The sequence below is a fragment of the Sminthopsis crassicaudata genome, chromosome 5 (genome assembly GCF_048593235.1).
Source record: "Sminthopsis crassicaudata isolate SCR6 chromosome 5, ASM4859323v1, whole genome shotgun sequence".
In the NCBI taxonomy this organism is placed as follows: Eukaryota; Metazoa; Chordata; class Mammalia; order Dasyuromorphia; family Dasyuridae; genus Sminthopsis; species Sminthopsis crassicaudata.
The window spans coordinates 73988134-74010202 of NC_133621.1; the positions used below are offsets into that span (position 1 = coordinate 73988134).

Genomic DNA, 22069 nt, shown 5'->3' on the forward strand with positions numbered 1-22069 from the left:
TCCTACATCTTTTCTCTCCTTTTCTTTTTTCTTTTCTTCTTTCACAACTCCCTTTTCTCTTTTTTTGCTCCCTTCGTTTCTTTTCTTCCTTTTCATATCAGTCCTCTTAAAAGAATGATCGATTGAAAATTAAACTTAGTAAATAACTGGAAACTAGGGCTTTGATCAAAGAGTTTTGATTATAATGGAGGCATTTTAGTTTCCTGAAGAGGCCTATACAAAATGTTATTTCAGCCAAAGACTTACAGAAATATTGTGAATAATTACATGCTACTTTACATCTTTCTTCTGTTTGTCATGTTTAATTCTGTATTATGGTTATTTGTGTATCTTTTATTTTTCTCTACTAGCCCATACTCTCCATGAAAGCAAGGAGCACATTTTATCTAAATTGTGTATCTTCTCTAAGACCTATCACTCATAATAGGAACTTAATAAATGTTTATTAAATTTAATTTGATTTCTAGGGCCTTTCAAATCATGACATCTAGGTGTTCCACTTATATCTTACTTTTATTTTGTTCAGTCTGTTGTATTTAACTCACTTTCTCTCATGTGAAACCAGTAAATGTGTTTTCCTCCAACTCTTCCATAATGTTCTATTCTTCCTTCAAGCCTATTCAACTTTTCTCTCCAAAAAAAACTAACACAATTCAAATTCACTAACTTCCTTCATAAGAGTACCTCCATTACTCTATGTATGTGCCTATAACACTTTCAAGTCCATGATTAAAGCCTCTGTGAGTCTGTTTTTGTTGTTTTCATGGAGAAACTACTCTTTATTTCTAAAAATAAGCAAACAACAATAACAAAATGTGGGTAATTTAAAATAACCAAGTAATTATTAAGCCTTATTTAGAATGAGCTGTTTTATGCAGGGAATTATGCAAAGCATAAAACACAGGCTCTTCTCTCAAGGAGACATGACACAGAAATGAATACAGAAGGAGTTAGATGGCACAATGGATAGGTCTTCCTGCAATCAGGAACCAGGAAGGAAATAAGTGACAAATGAATGGCCTAGGACAAAAAAATCTTTGTGACTAGGACAGTTGGGATTAATGAAGGGACCTATGAAGGATAAGTAATATTTGAAGGGGGAGATGACAGAGGGGTGCCCAGACATTGGGAACAGTATGCAGAAAGAAGTCATGGGCATACAATTTAAGACATTTTCAAGGGGTCAGAAATGGACTTGTTTAGAACAGATTTACCTAGAATACCAATGTTAACTCATCAGAGTTTACAAAAAGAGGTTAGGACTGGATCACCTTAAATGGTCTTAAAAGGTTTTTAAGTGCCAGGATTAGGAATAAAGGCATTATTCAGCAGTTAATGGACAGCTAGTGAAAGTTTTGGGATCAGAATGAAATTCTTTTAAAAATATTCATTAGTAATGATGTACAATAGGAGCTAGAGGAGAAAGTGACTGTTGAGAAAACACTACAGTACCCTATACCTGAAGTGATTAAAGAAGAATTGGAATTTAAGAATTCCTCAAAGGAGGAATTCTGTGTCAATTAATATCATAATGACAGAAATATTTAGGTCCCAGAGCAGCTGGAACTGGAGAAGAACTCATATGCTGTCAAGGAACTAAACTATCACAGAGGTGGTCAGAAAGAAAATGAAGGGGTGAATCCAAGAGCCATCACATCAGCCTTTATCTCCTAATATCATTATTGTTTTTTATGATATGTTCTATATCACTTATCTTATAATACTCCTCAAAGGCAGGACTATGTTTTACATTGCATTATAGATAGTTAATATGTTTTGTAGTGATGGCACTGATGATTATAATGGCAATTAATAATGAAAAAAGAACTGAAAAAATCTTGATGATGGATTAGATATTATAAGCAATGGAAAGCAATACGAATGACTTGGATTTCAAACCTGGTGCTTGGGAGAGGAAGAAATATAAAAATCAGAAGGGGGAAAATTATGAGTTTCATTTTAGATATAGTGAAGCTGGAATGAATCCAACAGAGTTAGACAGGGAGGACTAGATCCCAGGAAATAGTATCAGACACGAAGACATGAAATTATCCCTTTATACTGGTAATCAAAATTGTGGAAGTGAATGAGAGATATCTTGGGAAAAAAAGAGAGAGAAACACTTTGAAGGATTAAATTTTGAGGGATGCCCAAGAAGAGGAGGAGGAATCAGGGGAAAGAGATGTAATTCTAATTTTGATTTAACTTTAAGGAAGCCTATAGAGGTTAATTAAGAAATGTTAGTATAGTTAGTCAACTGTATTTTAGTATTAGTATTCTGATTGAAGGAGAAGTCTTTCTCTTTTGAAGGAAGAAAATTAATCCCAACTGATTGGAAATAGATAGGGAATTTGGATTAGGGATATATAGATATATACATATATATGTATATCTATATATACATATATACACACACATACACAAAACAGTCCACAACAAAATTTAGAATAGAAGCTTGCAATCACCAAGTATTCCCTGGAAAGAATAATGTACTAAACTGTATGCATAAGAAATTAAGAACTCCACTGAAGGTCAAAGGTGATATGTGCTAGAAGCAGTCTATTATGCAAAAATATTCAGGGAAGGTTATGTATCAAGAATGACAGACAATAGATAGACCACCTAAATAACAGACTAAGTCCCTTTACTCCTGCAACCCAGTGCATCAGGAGCTGGGGTTTCAGGTAGACAAGTCACGATTGGATTATTTTGACAAAGATAGCAAATATAGGATGATTGATTCAGGCATCCATGAGATCCATACTCCCATCATACCAAGCAATGACAATTTCAAATAGAATATTCATATGTGGTAAAACCATGTACTTACCTCCTTTCACCATTTATTATGCCAAATGACAGTATTTCCATTATGCACAATGAGAGAAGGACTAAGAAGTTAAACAAGAAGAGCACTAATTAGAAAAGTCAAGAAGAAACCCCAGGCTTTCTTTGATAAGTTACATGCAAGTAGTTAAAACTTCCTACTGAAAAGGTCAGAAAAAATGACCTATAAAGGTTTTCCATATCAAACTAAATCCCAGGCAATATTACTGAGCCCAGGAGCCATGTGTACATCCCAATGGATTCATAGAAAATATTTAGGCAGAATTCTTTAAATCCCAACTTTAATAATATTTGTATTACCTTGGAAAGTAACACAACCTGCTTTGACCTCATCTATAAAATAAGGAGATTGGATTAGATGTACTCTGAAGTTCTTCCAGTTCTAGAACAATGAGCCTTTGATCCTAAGTGCTATAGTCTGGGATACAGTAATTAATGAAAAAGGAAAGTTGGGTTTTTGTTTTGTTTTGCTTTCTGGAATCATGTATGTAGATATGACCTTTATTTTTGTGGTAGATTGCCTAAACTGCAGCCATTGGAGAAAGAAAGGAAATAGTCTTATAAATAGCCTTCAACTTGCCTATAAAATAAAACCTATAAAATAACAGCAATGACACATTTTTGCCTGTCTTCCATATTAAAGACTTAACTCCAGGGCAAAGATGTGCTTTGTACTTCCACAGTCCCTTCTCACAAAACCTCATTCAAATTTAGTGGATGTATTAATGCTACTAATTAGGTACCCAGAGCAGGTGAGACAGTTATTGGGCCAGTGCTTTCTAAAATTTATCTTGTTACTTGGTTATTTTTCACAGTCCTCTCGCAAAACCCAATTTCAACTCTTTTCTGTTTGAAAGTCATCATTTTCTAGTCTGCACAAATATTACCATGACTTTTTGGTAACCTTTCTCTGTTCCCTGATCCTCCCTCAAAAGTGATGATTCTTTCCTCAAAGCAGAGTCCTTCCAATCTTCATTTCTTATGGTCTAAATGACCTACATGACACTCTTGCCATAACTCAGGTAAAGTGTATTTTCCTTAATTTCAATTGTTCTTAACCCTACTTGGAGGATATGCTATTTTAGTTCAGTAAATACCCTTAGGTGGTAAATCTTCACTTCCAGACTACACCCCGTAACTGAAGTGCAAAACAAATCAAGAAACCTATCACAGGACTGGGAACACAACAACAGGAGGAACACATGTCACATTCAGAAAAATGACATTGTTTTGAGGGGGTAGTTATTATCCAGTGTTCTTGGTTTAAGATTAATTGGTTCTGTCTGAAAAGTAACTTAAATTGCAGTGGATGAAAATGATATACCTGCACTAATTCTTTATCCCAGATTTTCCTGGACCAAGGCCAGTGTTTAAGACAAGATGGCATTATTTGCCATTAGTGTTTTATTGGGGATAGCTCTGTCTGAACACCCAGATACAATTCTGATAAGCATCGCAATGGTCTAACAATAGAAAGAGATCAAGTTTCAATAAATAGGTTCAGTTGCCAAAAGCTATTTGTGCTCAACTAAGTAAAGAACTAAAATGTAATTTTGTTCTGAACTTAGGAGACAATAGTGTTTTTAGTCTGTGATATGGCAGTGTAGCTATATTCAAAGGATTATTACTCACAGGTAATAATAAGCCAAAACAGTTCAACTGTGGTGGGAGTCAGAGAGGGATGACCTTGGAGTTAGCATCTGAGGTTGCCTCTCACCTCCAAAGCTTACTAATTATGTGACTTTGGTCAAGTTGTCATTAGTTCTCAGTTTCCCTATCTGTAAAATTGGAAATATAACACTATCTCACTGGCTTGTTAAGAATTCCAGGTGAAACAATATTGGTGAAGCATTTTGTAAACCTTGAAATTTCAAGAACTATAAAGAATTTGAGTTATAGAGACTTCAGTTATATTCTGCCCAACATGTACATTAACCCAAATGGGGGAGTAAATCCTGCTTGATTCAATTAATTTAACCTTACTTGAGTATATTTTAATTAAAATCAAACAGATCTGATAATATTTAGACCAAGAACACTGAAACAGCCCCACAAAACAATATAATCATTTAGAATTTCTGACATAAAAGATTAAATAGGATTTTTTAAAATGTCCTCACCATTTGAAAGCCTTTTTTTCTATCTTTAATCTATATTAAAATATTAGATTATATTTAATCTACCATAAATTTGATTTCTTAGAACTCTGATAACCAGAAAATCATTTCACAGAACAGGATTTCCTTGTTTTTAAGAAAGGCGAAAGGCAAATATGTATAGCTTACCCCAGGCTGTAATCTGGTTTATGATTTGCACGGGCACTAATTTTTTTCTCCTTTCATTTTATTGCTGGAATGATTGAGTTGCTTAAGGATCTGCCCAAGGACATTTAAAAAAAGAAAGAAAGAAAGAAAATCTCTCTAAAGGTCTTCACTCAAAGATGAAAGAAACTGCCTTTCTTAAACAAAGTTTCACAAGTGTTTCCCATGAATCCTTTGGCATTTTCCCTTTATTTCTTCACAAGGAAGTATTTCCTGCCAAAAAAGGGAAACATCAGGATTGTTGACATTTGTGGCATATGGCAGCTGAATGTGCTCCCTACCACTTGTGATGGTTTGTGATTTTAGGAGCAGAGCAAACTACTGACCTACGATTGATACTGAATCTGGAGGGGAAATGGGTATTTAAGGTTTATTTGTTGTTTGTTTGTTTATTTATTTTGCATATTTCAATATCTCAGTCAATCTGGTATATTATTGCAGTAAGTACTCCTTACAATACAATAGTTCAGATCTGTTATTAGTCTATCCATGCCTTTTTGTGCTATGCAATTCTCAGTCTTCTTCCCCTGTAACTCTTCCACCAAAGCGAGGCCATATAAGAGAATAACAGGAGTAAGGCTCTACCTTTCTTGACAGTCTTGGGTTATCAATAGGTGCTTTCAAGTTTCCCAAGAGTCATCTATCTTTCTCAGTACACAATAATAAGAGAAAGCATTTCCATATCTCTTTAAGGTTTGTAAAGCATTCTAGAGATATGATCTCATCTGATACTCAAACAACCCTGGAGGATAGGTGCTATTATTATTTCACTTTCACTTTACAGAGAAAGAAACTGAGGAAGACAGAAGCTAAGTGGATAGCACATCTAGTAAGTGCCTTGGGCCATAACTTAAATCATGTCTTCCTAACTCCAGGTTACTATAACACTTAAATGTCTACTTACATGACCAGTCTACCTACTTTTTCAGTCATGCATCTTTCTGATAAGATCCTTTATGCTGGTTTTCCTGTACATATCCTTGTTAATAATATGTTCTTGCCCCCAAGTGCCTCACCTTTACCCTTTTAGTGCTCCTCAGTCTCACTAAATCAGAAATTATAGCACTGTGTTATTAATAGCTATAAAACATCATTTGAAAATTTTCTTTGTTGAGAAGATGGAAGTCTTCACCATATGTAGGGAATTCCCCTCTTTTTACACAAACAGTGAGAAAGTGGCAAATGCCTTTGGAGAGTAGATGTTTTCTTGTTAAATAGATTTTAATAAATGAAATATCATTAAAGTTATTTCTGATGTAATATCTCTCAAGGAACCTAACATGATTTCACAATATCAGTGGGATTTACTTTGGCAAAATACAAGCTAAAAAGTATTGTTTTGCTTTACCAACTCAAAAGCTGCTTCACAGGCAACAAAAACTAAGCACAATGACCTTTTTTTTAAATATTCTCTACATATTTTAGCCAACTATGTGATGCTAAAGAAGTGATTTTGTATGGAATATAATTTATAAAACCATACTTATTCATTTATAATAACTTCACTAAGCATATTTTACATGTTTATAAAGATTTTGTAGGATTTTGGTAGTTACAAATATTTTCTTGGTGTCACTTCATTTGTAATAATAAGGCCCATGATTTTTTTCAGGCAGTTGATATCCTCTAGATATCTGAAGGAACAAAATTTCAGTACTCTATAGATGCTGACACCTTCAGCTTGGATGTCTCCCTGGACCAACAGGATAATTTCAGAGAGGCCTGAAGACACAGGAACTGATGCTGAGTGAAATGAGCAGGACCAGGAGATCATTATATACGGCAACAACAAGATTATACAATGATCAAATCTGATGGACATGGTTCTCTTCAACAATGAGATATTCAAACCAGTTCCAATTATTCAGTGATAAAGAGAGACATCTGAACCCAGAGAGAGAACTGTAGGAACTGAGTGTAGTTCACAACATTACATTTTCACTCTTTTTGTTGTTGTTTACTTGCATTTTATTTTGCTTCTCTCTCTTTATTTTACTGGTTTGATTTGTTTTTTCTTGTCCAGCTTGATAATTGTATAAATAGGTATGTATATATTGGATTTAACATATATTTCTACCATGTTTAACATATTTTGGACTACTTGCCATCTAGGGGAAGGCATGGTGGGGAAGAGGGGAATTGAAACACAAGGTTTTGGAAGAGCTAATGTTAAAGAATTGTCTACACATATGTTTTGAAAAATAAAAAGCTTTAATACAAAAGGAAAGTAATTTATAGAAATATTTTAAAACCCTTTTTCATTTTTAAATCTATTCATTTTTTTCTCATTTCATTTTCATCTTTACATATAATTGAGGTGATTTGACTAAATTGACTATAAATCTCCCTATTTTCTACTTTTTTGTCTCCTTCAAAGCCTGCTTTTTCATGAGGCAGGACTATTAATGATCTTAAACAATCTTCTTCTGTGAGATTTTTTTCAACCAATTCACACCATAAAGCATCATAATCCACAAAATTATCAAGTGTTATCTATTTCATTTGGTTCTCATGAGCTTTCTTGATCTCTTTATAGCAATTGATTTATGCCGATATTTTTTGTTAGGAAATGGGGATAATCAAGGATGGTGTCTATTTTTAGTCATTTCCCCACCCCTGCAAACAGTTCATTTAAATAGAACAGTTTATTTGTGAATATATATTTGATTTATTGAAATAAACTCCCTTTTTCTATAATTTAAAATCAGCCCAAATCCTCATTTGATATAACCTTGATATAAATGACATAAATCATATTTTAAAGAGAGCACCTTTATAATATAGTGATTAAATATAGCTGTATATTCCCCCATTTTTTTAAGATGTTGGAAATGTCATGGAAAGTGATTCAGCACTTAGATGAAGTCCAATCCTATAAAGTCATGCAAAACTTTTTCCATTTTTGTGTTGATCTTAAACTTACTTGTCCATTGTAATGTCCCATAGCACCTTAGTTGATAAACTGAGTTAAAATTGAAGGGCTTTCAAATACAGAGGTTCACTTAACTCAATGATGCTTAAAATGCATTCATTATTTTTTAAATGTGTCAATGTATAAGGTTAGTACAAAGCTATTTATTTTCTCCTGCTCAGTATTCACGTAAGGTAAGATTAGATGGATGGTGGTGCCCAGGGCATAGAACTATATTTCCTACTAGAAAAGCTTCCTATATGCATGGAAAATTGGATGTTAGACTATAACGCATGATTCAGTCAATTATGCTTACATATATATGTATATGAAGATATATAGTTATAGATATATAGATATATGAAGAGAGAGAAGAAAGAGAAAAAGAGAGAGAGAGAGAGAGAGAGAGAGAGAGAGAGAGAGAGAGAGAGAGAGAGAGAGAGAGAGAGAGAGAGAGAGAAAGAGAGAGAGATTAACATGGTACAATGAACAGGGATGGATAGGCTCTATCTTGAATACATGTGATTGTGTAATCTAGGTAAATCACTTAACTTTTTAGTATCTCCATGCAATCCTCTAAAAACAACATGTGCTTAAATTAATTTGGGTATTTATAATGGTCAAAATAACTTATTCTCCCAAAGTCATTCTTCAAACAATATTGCTGTTGATTGTATAAAATGATCCCTCATTTTGTTATTCATTATTTCTTTCCGAGTTTGTTTTTTTTTCTTGAATCACTGAGCTCATTATTTCTTATAGCACAGTAGCATTCAGTCACAATTATAGATCATAACTTGTTCAGTAATTTCCCAATTGAAAAAGTTCTTATCTGTAACATAAGGAGTTTCTTTGTTATTGTTGTTGTTCATTTGTAACCAACTCTTCATGACCTCATTTGGGGTTTTCTTGGCAAAGACACTGGAATGGTTTGCCATGTTCTTTTCCAACTCATTTTACAAATGAGAAAACTGAGGTACACAGGATTAAGTGATTTGTCCAGGGTCACACAGCTAGTAAATGCCTGAGATGGAATTTGAACTCAAGAAAAATGAATCTAACTATCCACTGTGCCACCTAGGTCCCCAGGTGAGTGTCTTCAGGAAACCATTTGAAAACAGTAGATAGAGAAAAGGTTCTTACTTGGGGTACAGGGAGTTTCCTCTTTAGGGGATCATTTAAACAATTAAATCAAAAGTTAAGTCCTTATTCTATAAAATCCATCCACATAATGATTTTCTTTCCATATTCTAAGCACAAATTTTATATATTTGAAAAATAACCAAACCAAACCAGGCATTGGGAAGGAGAGCAGAAAGACACTTTAAATTTAATCTGCATTATCAACATTTTAGCTATCACTTTCTTAAGTCAACAAAACTCTAACCCAACTCTGGCTTACAGAATTTGCTGATTTCATAGGTACAAATAAATGCTCAACTAAAAACTTTAAAATAAGACTTTTAGTACCTGGCTCAATCTGACTTAAGATCCCTGTGAAATGCTTTCTAGGAAGTTCTTGATTTATTAGGGAAGCACCATCCCAATATTCAAGAGCCCTGGACTTATATGCAGAAAGCCTCAGTTCAAGGTCTACTTATATTGCTTTGTAGAATCAAACAAATATCACCTTTCTGAATCTGTTTGCTTATCTGAAAAACAGAAATGACATCTTCCATGTCTACTTCATAAAGCCATATCTTGTCATTGTCAAGTGTCATATAAATGTAAAATAGTATCATTTTACTAAACCAAGCCATTTTTATTCCAAATTTCCTTTAAATATAACCACAATACGGAGGGTTGTTTTCTAAGGAATAAAATTTTCTAATAGCAGTGTGGTCCCTAAAAAGAATATGAGTCAACTCAAATGGATTTTTAAAAGCCAGATTTATTTTTAAAACCATAATAGCTTTGTGAATTAAATTAAATGTGAAAGATATAAATTGTTCCCTTGTCACATGACACTTTGTGATTTCCCAAAAACATGGATGGAAAAAATTTATAAGACCCACCTCTCTTTTTTTCCTGGTCTCTCTTAATCATTAACCTCTCCAGATAGAAGGATTGTTTTAAAATTTGATTCTTATCTTTCTAGGGAAAATTCCATTAAAATATTATATTGGTCTGCCGCACCTTGGTAGAGCTAGTCTGAAAATTGGTTTCCTGTTGACATGTATATTATAAATCACTGACAGGATTAAATATCACCTTTACTTCTAGTTGAATATCCTACAGAATGTTTATCACATTTATTTGAGAACTTAAAATAGTATCCTTCACAATATAACTGCAGAAAAGTTTTAAAGTTTACATGAACCCCATTTCAATCAATATAGAAAAGAGGGTGTGTCCCAGTCTAGGAGCCCCATGAATCTGTATTAATCAACTGATTGACTGATTGCTTGAAGATGTAAGACAGTATAAAATAGCTCTGGTTTGAAATCAGAAGAGTTGTATTTAACTATTATTTCTTCATTTTAATTCCTATGTGACACTGGGCAAGTCATTTAACCCCTGTGGACTTCAATTTCTTAATTAATGAGAGGAAGGAACTCTGCAAACTATACGATCCTTTTTAGCTTTAAATTTATGATCATATTCTTTGAATCAGCCTTTATATCATGTCTATCTCGGAGCTAACATTGCTGGCAGCTAATACTTTGCAAATTTCATAATTAATTTCTAATTTATGTTTCAAAAGAGAAGGTTTCTACTTCATACCTCTGAATTTGCAACTGGCATAGAAAACCCTTCACTTTAGGAATCTAGTTATGACTCTTACTTCAGGAAACCATGTCCTTATTGAAGATTATGTGGTCTTTTTCTTATTTATATTTTCCTCACGATTATAAAGTGAATGAACTCAACAGTTCTTTGGACTGGAAAATCTAAAGGTCTAAACAAATGGATGGAGACCACTGTGTGTATAGGGCCCTATGTCCTAGAGGCAAGCAAGATAGATGTAACTCTGAGTCAACCATTCTGTAGGGCAATTGGGAACTATGTCCCAAGAGCTATAAAACTATACATACTCTTTGACCTAGCAATTCTACTTCTAGATCTGTATCCAAAATGTAGATTAAAAAAAAGAAAAGAAAAGAAAAGAAAATGAGCAATATGTACAAAAATATTTATAGCAGTTCTTTTTCTGGGGGCAAAGAATTGGAAATCGAAAATTTACATCAATTGAGGAATAGTTGAAAAAATTGTGGTAGATGATTATGATGTAAAACTATAATACTATAAGAGATAATGAGCAGTATGCTCTCAGAAAAATCTAGAAAGACTTCCATGAGCTGGTCAAAGTGAAATGCACTGTGTACAAAGTAACAGCAATATTATAAGATGGTTAGCTATGAATGATTTAACTATTCTTAACAATACAATGATCCAGGACAACTCTGAAGGATTTATGATGAAAAATGTCTGCCATAACTAGAGAAAGAACTGATGGTGTCTGAATACAGATAGAAGGATACTTTTAATTTTTTTTTTATTTTTCTGGAGTTTTTTTTTTTTTCATGTCTATATTTTCTTTCACAACATGGCTTTTATGGAAGTGTTTTGCATGACTACACATATATAACCTGTGTCAAATTGCTTGCTTTTCAATGAAGGGAATGGAGAGGGAGGAAAGGAGAGAAACTGGAACTCAGATTTAAAAAATGAATGTCAAAAATTGTTTTTACATGTAATTATGGAAATAAAATAGTAAATAAATTTAATTTAAAAATAAGATGTATATTCTTATTATTATCAAGGGATACTCTAATTATTTTCATGGAAATAGCATATCTTATTTTTTAAAAAGTTGTTGCCCTTTACAACAGAAAAATAAAAAGCGTTGTGACTATTACATTTGCTAATTATTATTCCCAGTGGTTATTAACCACATTCAGTCTTTAGGTGAAATATCAATGAAAATTCTTCACTGAAAAAAGAGAGACTTAAGTCAGTGATTATAAAATCTCATTTTGTTTTAGATATGTCTACAAATTGTTTCCAGTGAAAATATGTTTGCATAATTTTTTTCAAATACTAGCCTTGATTCTCCATTTCCCAATGTGTATAGAATCTGATGGGCCTCAAAGTAAGATCAACAAAAGATATGATCAAAAAGGGTCATAACCAATTTGCAAAGGGCTTTACTGGAATTTGCTAACTGGAAGCAGGACTTGCACATTTCTGAAAGAGTACTTTGGCAGCTAATGTATATAGTATACTATGCGTAAGCACACCATCACTACCCTCTTGTAGTTACAACTTGTAGGTCTATGAGAAAGATGTAACATTCCAGGAATGCCATCAGGAATCCAATAAGAAGGCAGATGGAAAAGGAATACGTCAAAGGTGAAGCATGTTTTCAATCAGCCCCTGCAGAGGATTCACATTGGAATGTGCCCATTGTGCAAAACCCATGGGCACAAGATTCCCATGGACAATTTTAATGACCTATATACAATGAAGAGAAACCACCTATGAAATGATGAGTTTACAAATCTGAGACAAGTAACTATTTTTACCTAATCTCCTTTTCTAATTTAATTGAAGTAAAAAGTATGGAGGAGTGGTAAACAGAAAGAGGGCAAAGGTAAAATAATTTTCTAGTTAATGTAATTAATTAGGCTACTGATTTGTCTTTTTTCTGATATAAAAATGATATTGAATTAGCAATATAAAGGGATAAGAGAAAGAATAACATATTAAGAATTTTCAGGAAGAGAGGATAAAATGTATTTAACATTCTGTGGCAAAATGCAGAGGAAATAGAGTGCTTTTGTCTTAAGTTTTTATGGTTCCATTAAGACTATCTCTCTTTCCATAAACACATACATACAATTCTATTTCCAATTCCATAGGGCATCATACAGAATCATTTTCTTTTAAAAAAATGTTTATTGATGTATTTAGGTGACAGTGTTGTTTTTTTAACATCACCATGATTTCCTCCAGTGTCTCTCTCCCAGATAGCAATCTTGTTCAACACAAACCTGCCTCTATATAAATTTGTATCTACAAAAACAAAATAAAATCCTGAAATCTCTAACGATCTGAGAAATTCAATCAAAACAAATATCCAATTTTACATAATTGAGTATATTTAAAAGAAAAATAATTATTTGCATCACAATCTTATTTGAACTCTGGAATTATTAATTCCTTGGATTTTTTTCATTCAGTTTAATAGTATAAAAACTCCCTAAATAAGATCCTTCTATCTGAAGAGGTTAATGATTAAGAGAGACCAGGAAAAAGAGAGATGGGTCTTATAAATTCTTTCCATCCATGTTTTTGGGAAATCACAAAGTGTCATGTAACAAGGGAACAATTTATATCTTTCACATTTAATTTAATTCACAAAGCTATTATGGTTTTAAAAATAAATCTGGCTATTAAAAATCCATTTGAGCTGACTCATATTCTTTTTAGGAACCACACTGTCAAATTGCTTGCTTTTCAATGAAGGGAATGGGGAGGGAGGAAAGGAGAGAAACTGGAACTCAGATTAAAAAAATGAATGTCAAATATTGTTTTTATATGTAATTGTGGAAATAAAATGGTAAATAAATTTAATTTAATAATAAGATATATATTCTTACTATTATCAAGGGATACTCTTTAATTATTTTCATGGAAATAGCATATCTTATTTAAAAAAAAAAAGTTGTTAGTAAATTACTAGACATGCCAGAGGAAAGGGGCAACCCTGGAAATTAATTTAAACCACAGATTCAGGGGAACCTAGCCAACACTTGTAAGGTTTGAAGCTAAAAATCAAATGGAGAATTATTGTGTATCCTTTCTTTTCTTTGGACAGTTGGTCAGTCCATCAAGATTATATTAGGTGAGTTTAGAACTGATCAGATTGCAAGTTCTGATTTATCATTACCCTTAAGAAAAAATATAAATTTCTCTGGCATTTAAAGCAGTAAAATCTGGCCCAAACCTATCATTCCAGATTCATTTCATATTACTCTGCTCCTTTAACACTACATCCTATCCAAATTGACCCACCTGTTGTTTTCCATGTACAACATTCCATCTCCTGTTATCCACTTCCTTATTGTTCCTTGAGCTTGGAATATTTTTTCCACCTAAACTCCACCTCAAAAAAATCCCTTTTCCCTCCTCAAGCTTTAGTTAAACTGCCACCTGCAACATGAAGCTTTTCTTATTTCCTCCTACTTGTTTCATAGCAAAATAACATTGCATTGTTGTGTTTTTTAAATATCATGCTGAGGGTCAGCTAGATGATACAGATGATACAGCACCACCCCCTGCACTCAGGAGGACCCAAATTCAAACCCAACTTCAAACACATAACACTTATCAGAGGCAGGTCACTTAATCCCAATTGCCTTGCAAATGAATGAATGAATAAATATGCTTTTTATTTGTAGGTAGTTTCTGTCAGTAGAATATAAGCTCATTGAGGGCAAGAACTATTTGATTTATAGGTTTTGGGGGGAACTATTTTGATTTATATCAAAGCTACCAGTACTTCAAGCATAGTAGCTACATAATAATAATTCCTAAATTGAATTGAATTAATCTATTTAGTTTTTCCTTTGAGGATAAGCATAACAAATTCTTGAATATGCATTAGTCATATTTAGGGAGCTGTATATTGTTCTAGTATTTAATATAATCAGCCTAATATCAAGAGACTGTCTTCTGGAGAACTTTACTTCATAGAAAACCTTTCTCTATTTTGACTCAAAACAGGAGACCTACCATAAAACAAGAGAAAACTCAATTTTCATAAATAAAGGAGAAATTTGGATCTGTTGACAAGAGACTTGGGACAGTTAGATGGCACAATAGATAGAATGCTGGGTCTGGAGTCAGGAAAACACATCTTTCTTAGTTCAAATCTAATCTCAGACACTTACTACCTGTGTGATTTAATCCTGCTGGCTTCAGTTTCCTCATCTGTAAATTGAACTATAGAAGGAAATGGGTATCTTTGCCAAGAAAATCCCAAATGGGATCACAAAGAATTGGACACAATCTCAACAATAATGAAAAAAGATAAGTGAGTTTGATGTTAAATCATTGCAAATTTCTAAAATTAGGTTAAAGAGTACTTGATAAGCATCTAGAAAAAAAAGTTGTAATCGCAAAATATCTTTATGGCTTTATCAGTAATGAATCTTGGCCCATTACTTTTACTACCTTTTTAACAGAATTACTAATCTTGTAAATCAGAGGATTATCAGTTCATGTGGATTTTGTGGTTTTGCCCCCTAAAACTATAGTCCTTTATCATTTCTTATGACACATTACTACTCCAACAGAATCATGCTCCATACTTGTTAAACCATTGATGAACATCTCCTCAAATTCCCATTTCTTGTCACCACAAAGAGTTGTTTTAAATATTTTCATACATTTAGGTCCTTTTTCTATCTTTAGGGTACAGGTCTAGTAAAAGTATCTCTGGATCAAATAGCATACACAGTTTTATAACCTTTTCAGTATAATTTCTAATTGTACTCCAAATGGTTGGACCAGTTCACAATTCCAACAGTTTATAAATGGAGCTATTTTCCCAAATCCTTTCCAGCATTTGTCATTTCTCATAAGTATGAAGTGGTACCTCAGAGTTGTTTTAATTTTAATTTCTTTAATCAATAGTGATTTAAAAGTTTTTCATATAACCATAGATAACTTTGATTTCTTCTGAAAAATTTCCTGTGTTTATTATTTGATTATTTATTAATTGGGGAATGGTTCTTATTTTTACAAATTTAAGCAGTTCTCTATGAATTTGAGAGATGTTATTTCTTATTGCCCTAGAAATTATTATTTCACTGTATAACTTTTAGCAAAATGAAGTTTTCCTAATTATCTCTTTTAAGATTATTTTGCTTTTACTTTGTCTAAGGTTATATTTTGTTTATTCAACTGAAACATAATAGATTCTGCTCTAATTCTTTATTTTAACTATGTATATCTTTCAATTTCAAGTGTGTTTCCTGTAAACAACATATTGTTGAATTCTAGTTTCTAATTCATTCTGCTATCCATTTCTGTTTAATGAGTGAGCTCTTCCAATCCACTTTCAGTTATGATTAACTATGTACCTCTCTTCATTTTATTTTCTTTTGTTAATACTTTTTCTCTGTTTTTATCCTATCCTTCAAAAGTTTATTTTGCTTCTGATTACTACCTCCCCATTATCATTCAATTCCACCCATATCTCTTATCCCCTTTCCTTCCTAATTCTCTATCTGGGAGAGCAGCTTTTTAAAATCAACTGAGTGTGTGTGTGTGTGCATGTTCTTCACTCATTGAACCAGTGAGGTTCAAGCATTGCAATCTCCTGAATCCTATTTTCTCTTCCTCTATAAAAGTTCTTTCTTCTGAATCTCTTTTATGTGAGAAAAATTTCATTTCCCTTTCTCCTTCTCACAATGCGTCCCTTTCTCACCCATTGACTTTTTTAGATTATCCTAAATTAATCAATTCACACTCATACTCAATGTCCATGTTGACTTGTTCTAATTGCCCTGATAATTATAAAGTTTTTAGAAGTTACACATATCACTTTTTATATCAAACAGTAAATTATCTTTATTTAGTCCCTTATGATTCCTCTTTCAGATTTATTTTTTATTATTCTTTTGAATCTCATGTTTGACTGTTAAATTTTCCATTTAGATCTGGTCTTTTCATCAGGAATGATTCAAAGTTCTCAATTTCATTAAAATATCCATCCCTCTCACCCAATCCCTACCCTCCCCCAAAAAAGAGGAATACATTTAGTTTTGCTGAGTGTTTAGTCCTGGTTATAATCCTAGCTCCTTTGCCTTCTATAATATCACATTCCAAAATCTCCACTTCAGTAACATGAAAGCTGTTAAATCTTCTGTGATTCTGACTATAGCTCCACAATATTGTAATCATTTCTTCTAATTATTTGCAATATTTTTTTAATATTTGAGTTCTGAAATTTGGGTATAAAATTCCGGGAGTTTACATTTGGGGATCTCTTTCAGGAGGTGATTGGTAGGTTCTTTCAATTTCTTTTTTATTTTCTGGTTCTAGGATATCAGAGCAGATTTCCTTGATAATTTTGAAAAATGTGATGTATAGGCTTATTTTTTATTATGACTTTCAGTAGTTTAATAATTTTTAAATTATCTCTCCTTGATCTATTTTCCATGTCATCTGTTTTTCTGATGAGATATTTCACATTTTCTTCTATTTTTTTTCATCCCTTTGATTTTGTTTTACTGTTTCTTAATGTCTTATGTAGTCATTAGATTCTATTTGTCCATTTCTAATTTTTAAGGAATTATTTTCTTCAGTGAACTTCACCTGGCCCAACTCAGCCAATCTTCTATTTAAAGATTTCTTCTCTTGAATGAATTTCTGTGCCATTTTTACCATTTAGTTAACTCTGGTTTTTTTGTGGTGTTATTTTCTTCCATAATTATTTGTATGTCTTTTTTATCAAGCTCTGGACTTTCTTTTCATAATTTTCTTGCATAATTCTCCTTTCTTTTCTACTTTTTTTCTACTTTTGATTTTTTAAATTCTTTTTTACCTTCTTCCAGGAATTCATGGAAGCCAATTCACAGTTTTCCTTTAAGATTAGTCAATAGCTGTTTTGACATTGGTGACATCTATGGGGTTTGTGCCTTGATCTTCCCTGTTGCTGTAGCAGCTTTTCATGGTCAAATTCTTTTTTGTTATTGTTGTTCACTTATTTTTTTCTGACTGTTTCTTGAGTTTTAATTTTATGCTAAAGCTGGGTTCTGCTCCAGAAGTTGGAGGGCGTTGTCCCAACTTATTTTTTTATACTGTTCTTCTAAGAGCTTGTTCTGGAAGTCTGTTTATCCAAGATGTATAATCCAAGGAACAGTGCTGTCATTGTTCTCCTGACCTGTACTCTGGCCTTCACACAGAAAAAAACACAACAAAACAAAATAAAAACAAAGATAAACAAACAAAAAACACCTTCCTTCTTTGCAGTCATAAATGCTAACATTTCTCTTGGCCCTGGAACTGTGATCAGCTCCTTTAATCTTCTGCAAGTACAACATTGACATATATTTTATTATTTTAGAAATCTCAAGACTCAGAAAACTCATTCCTATGGATCTATCCCAAAAATATCAAAGAAAAAGGAAAATTATATATGTATAGTTGAACAAGTAGTAATATAGAATTTTATACAATACTCTAATAAATAATGAAGAGGATGCTTTTAGAAAAAACAGAATTCTATCAACTGTTGCAAAATGTAGCAAGCAAGAACAGAAAAATGTTGTGCACAGTGACAACAATATTGTAACTATGCTCAGTGGTGAAAAATTTAGCTATTATGATTTATTCATCTACAATGATCCACAATAATTCCAGAGAATCCCTGATGAAAAATGCAATACCCTTTTGGAGAAAGAACTGAGGAGTTCTGAATACAAATTGAAATATACATTGCTGGTGTTTTCACTTTTCTTTCCCCCACCTTTTTTTTTTTTTTACAACATGGTTAATATGAAAATATTTTATGACTTTATCTGTATAATTAATATCATATTGTTTGCCTTCTCAATGGGTGGAGGAGGACCAGGAAGGAAGAAAATAATTTGAAATAACTTTTTTTAATGAAATTAAAAACAATTTGAAATTAAAAAATAAATCTCTTGGAATTAATAATCAGTGGGGCATCAAAGATAGCTATTCTTACATTTTTAAGGAACAAGTTTAAATATATATGACTACATTGTCCAGAAGCTTCCATTAGTATATACCTCTTCATAGCTTCAACATCCACAGTCATAGGTATGGCTAGTAATAAATGTAGAAAGAAAAGCCAGAACTGGTAGGAAGGGAAAATGGCTAGTATGTCAGAGGCACATTGAGAACTTTTGTTTCTATCCTGCCATATTGTTTTAATTATTGATACTTTCCCCTGCCCCCATCTCCCACAGCCTCTCTAATATGTCATACTTAAGACTCTGATGTGGTAACTAACTGCTCAGTGAAATTCTCTACTTTTCCATGCCATATGGGTTTGAAGGAAATGGAATTTTCTAGGACCAAAGAGGAAGGTTTTAGTTAGGAAAAGAAATGGCAGAGAGAAACAGCTGTGATGTCTTCTTCACCCAGCTTTACCAAAGAGAAACAACAGAGTTTTCCATAATCTTTACCAATTTCTGTGCTGACACCCAGATGTGAATGTCTATAGCCTGCCACATGGTTCTGAAACCAGCTCTTCATAGACAGGGAAGAGTTGCTTTGGTAGTATTTGTCAGTGTATTTTTCTTACATTTATTTTGTATTGTTTTAAGTGTAAATTGTTCTTGTTTTCACCACAACTTCAGGTTGTATAATAAATTATGATAGTTCTAAGAAAGGAAAAATTCATTTTTTCTGAAGCACTGTTGTGAGGAGTAAGAACTGGAAGCTAGGAAGATTATCAGTCTTGGAGTCTAGAATGCTGTTATATGTGCATGAGATCTATTTTTGTCAGAAAACTTTTAAAATAGTATTTCTTTCTATTACATTTAATACTTTTATATCTTAAGGAAACAATAAACTGGGATTTTGTATGCTCAGCAACTTCCTGTTAATTGTGTGATTTTTTAAAAAGGAGAACACTATAGAATATAATTTGTAAAAGTCTGCCAATTCTTTTTTCATAAGTTCATTAAGGATGTACTCAATAAATCTTTAGATTATTGTCATGAAAATGGAAATGAAAGCATATTAAATTATTAGTTATTAATATTACCTGTCATATTTTTTGATAAGAATAAAATCTGTTTTTTTTTTCCTCCCCAAGCCCTTCATATTCTTTCTTCTTTCATATTAATACCTCCATATTCTCAAAACTGTATTGACTACTGCATGGACTTCTGCTGTGTATACTTGTTTTCATCCAGATGTTTTTTTGAGCTTTGTTTTCTTTAGAACTATTTATTTCTACTTTCTAGTTAAGTATGATGAAAAGTACGAAAAAAAAAAAAGTAGAGTCCAAATGTAGTGTCCCCACTGTTATCAATAATATATATCTTAAAATTTAAAAAAGACTTTGCATATCTTTTTACTTTTATTCATTATTCTCCTTACAATGTCACTGATAATTTCCCTGAGAATGACTCTTCTTCATTAATTCTACAGCTATTTATTTAACATTCATCTTATATCAGATACTATACTTGGTGCTGAAAATATAACCAAAACATCTTATTCTCAAGTGGCTTGTAATCTATTAGATTTTGTTTAGTTAAGTATCTTGCCAACCATCATGCTTATTTGTTTTTCTCTCTATTATTTTCCACTATTTAAATTGGGGTGCTATCCATGATCTTCTACCATACTCTTCTATGAGACTGCAAACAGATTTACATTCTTAACCAATATTCCTTCCATATTCCTTCATTTTGCAGAGCTGCAGATATTTATTGGCTGAAGCAAGTGCTAAAGCTCTTTTTATTTCCTTATAATATTATTTGATTTACATTGGTTAAGCTTCCATAGAAAATAGTAGCAATATTTATTCAGTATTTTTCTTTGTTTCATGAATTTGTTGGACCAAAGAATTTTCCTCCAAGTGTCCAGACTACTGGTGGTGAACTAGATAGTACTCAGTTATATTTGATGAATAACCCAAGAACCTCACTACAGAAAAAAAAAATAATAATAAACCTTGTCATCTCTTTCATTCAAATAGTTCAGTACAAGTTAAATCCATAGTTGTATAATAAATCCTGAATCTCCTCCAAAAATAGGTCCAAGCTTACCTCTGTATTTAAAATCATCAGTCTGTGCATGGAAAAATAGCAAATTAATTACATTTTAGCCAAAATTTCCAAAGGTTAAATAAAGCAAAACTTTATCATAGTTTCTGGGCTATTAAGTAAAACAGTGTAAAGAAAAATGTATCTGGGATCAAGAAAATCCAAGTTCAAATCCAGCTTTAGACACATCTCTAACACTTAGCTACAAGTATAACATCACAAAAGTTCACTGAGTCCTAAGCAATTTTTAATACTTTAAACTATGGATAGCTTGTGATCACTATTATACTGATCGAGTGCAGATGAGCATGAAAGAAGACAGTAGAAAAGAAGAGTTAATTTTCATGAAGAGCCAAAAACCTTTACATGACTAGTTTTGCTTGAAGGACCTCAAATTCCACTTTGGAATAGTTCTAATTATTGGAAATTTCTCCTCTTTAAATCAAGCCTAATGTACATATTTCCCATTTTCCATCCATTGTCCCTAGTGATACCTCCTGGGGTTAAACAAAACAGGTCTAACTATGTTCTGCATGACAGCTCCTCAAATATCAAGCTAAAAACATTTCATGCTTCCCTCCACTACCCATCCCATACACTATCAAATCTTCTCATCTTTATTTTAAACATACTTGGTTTTGTCAAAAGACCTTCTTTGGGCATGAACACAAAATCTTCCACTAACTTAGGTGCCCTACTAAGGATGTTCTACAATTTAATCAACACAGATCCTAAAATGTGCTATCTAGGACTCCACATAACATTCCAGATGTAAAAGGGTGGAATAACATGAGCTAAGAGTATTATTTCCCCAATCTGGGATTTTTAGCTTCTCAATGGGACATATGATCATTCTTGCATAGTAATTAGCATTCTTGTCTATTGCACTATACTGGTAACTCATGTTGGGCTTGTAATATATTGAAATTTCTAAATATTTTTCAATAGTCCATTGCAACTCAAACATCCTATGTTCTCATGCTACTTTTGTTGTAATAAGACAGGATCATTGTGATTGAAAAAATGATTAAACACTGCATCTATATACTCAGACTCTAGCACCTCCTTCAGATCCTATGTGAATTTTATTCAACAGAAGTATTAAGTTATGCTTCTGTACCAAAATTCAATAAAAAAATGTAACATAATTATAAAAATTAAGCAGGACATGAATGAAGAGAAATGAGAGGACATCCTCAAATTGCCCCTTCTCAGGAAAGGGAAGTCCACAA

The 22069-nt window shown here is 32.5% G+C and overlaps 1 long non-coding RNA gene across 1 annotated transcript in view; it reads right to left on the minus strand.

The window, feature by feature from the left end:
• Positions 1-16509: 16509 nt before the first annotated feature.
• Positions 16510-22069, minus strand: part of LOC141542613 (uncharacterized) — a 221677-nt gene continuing 216117 nt past the window's right edge. The window contains exon 3 of the long non-coding RNA XR_012482217.1: positions 16510-17986. This is a non-coding gene — a long non-coding RNA (uncharacterized LOC141542613). The remainder of the gene's footprint in view (positions 17987-22069) is intronic.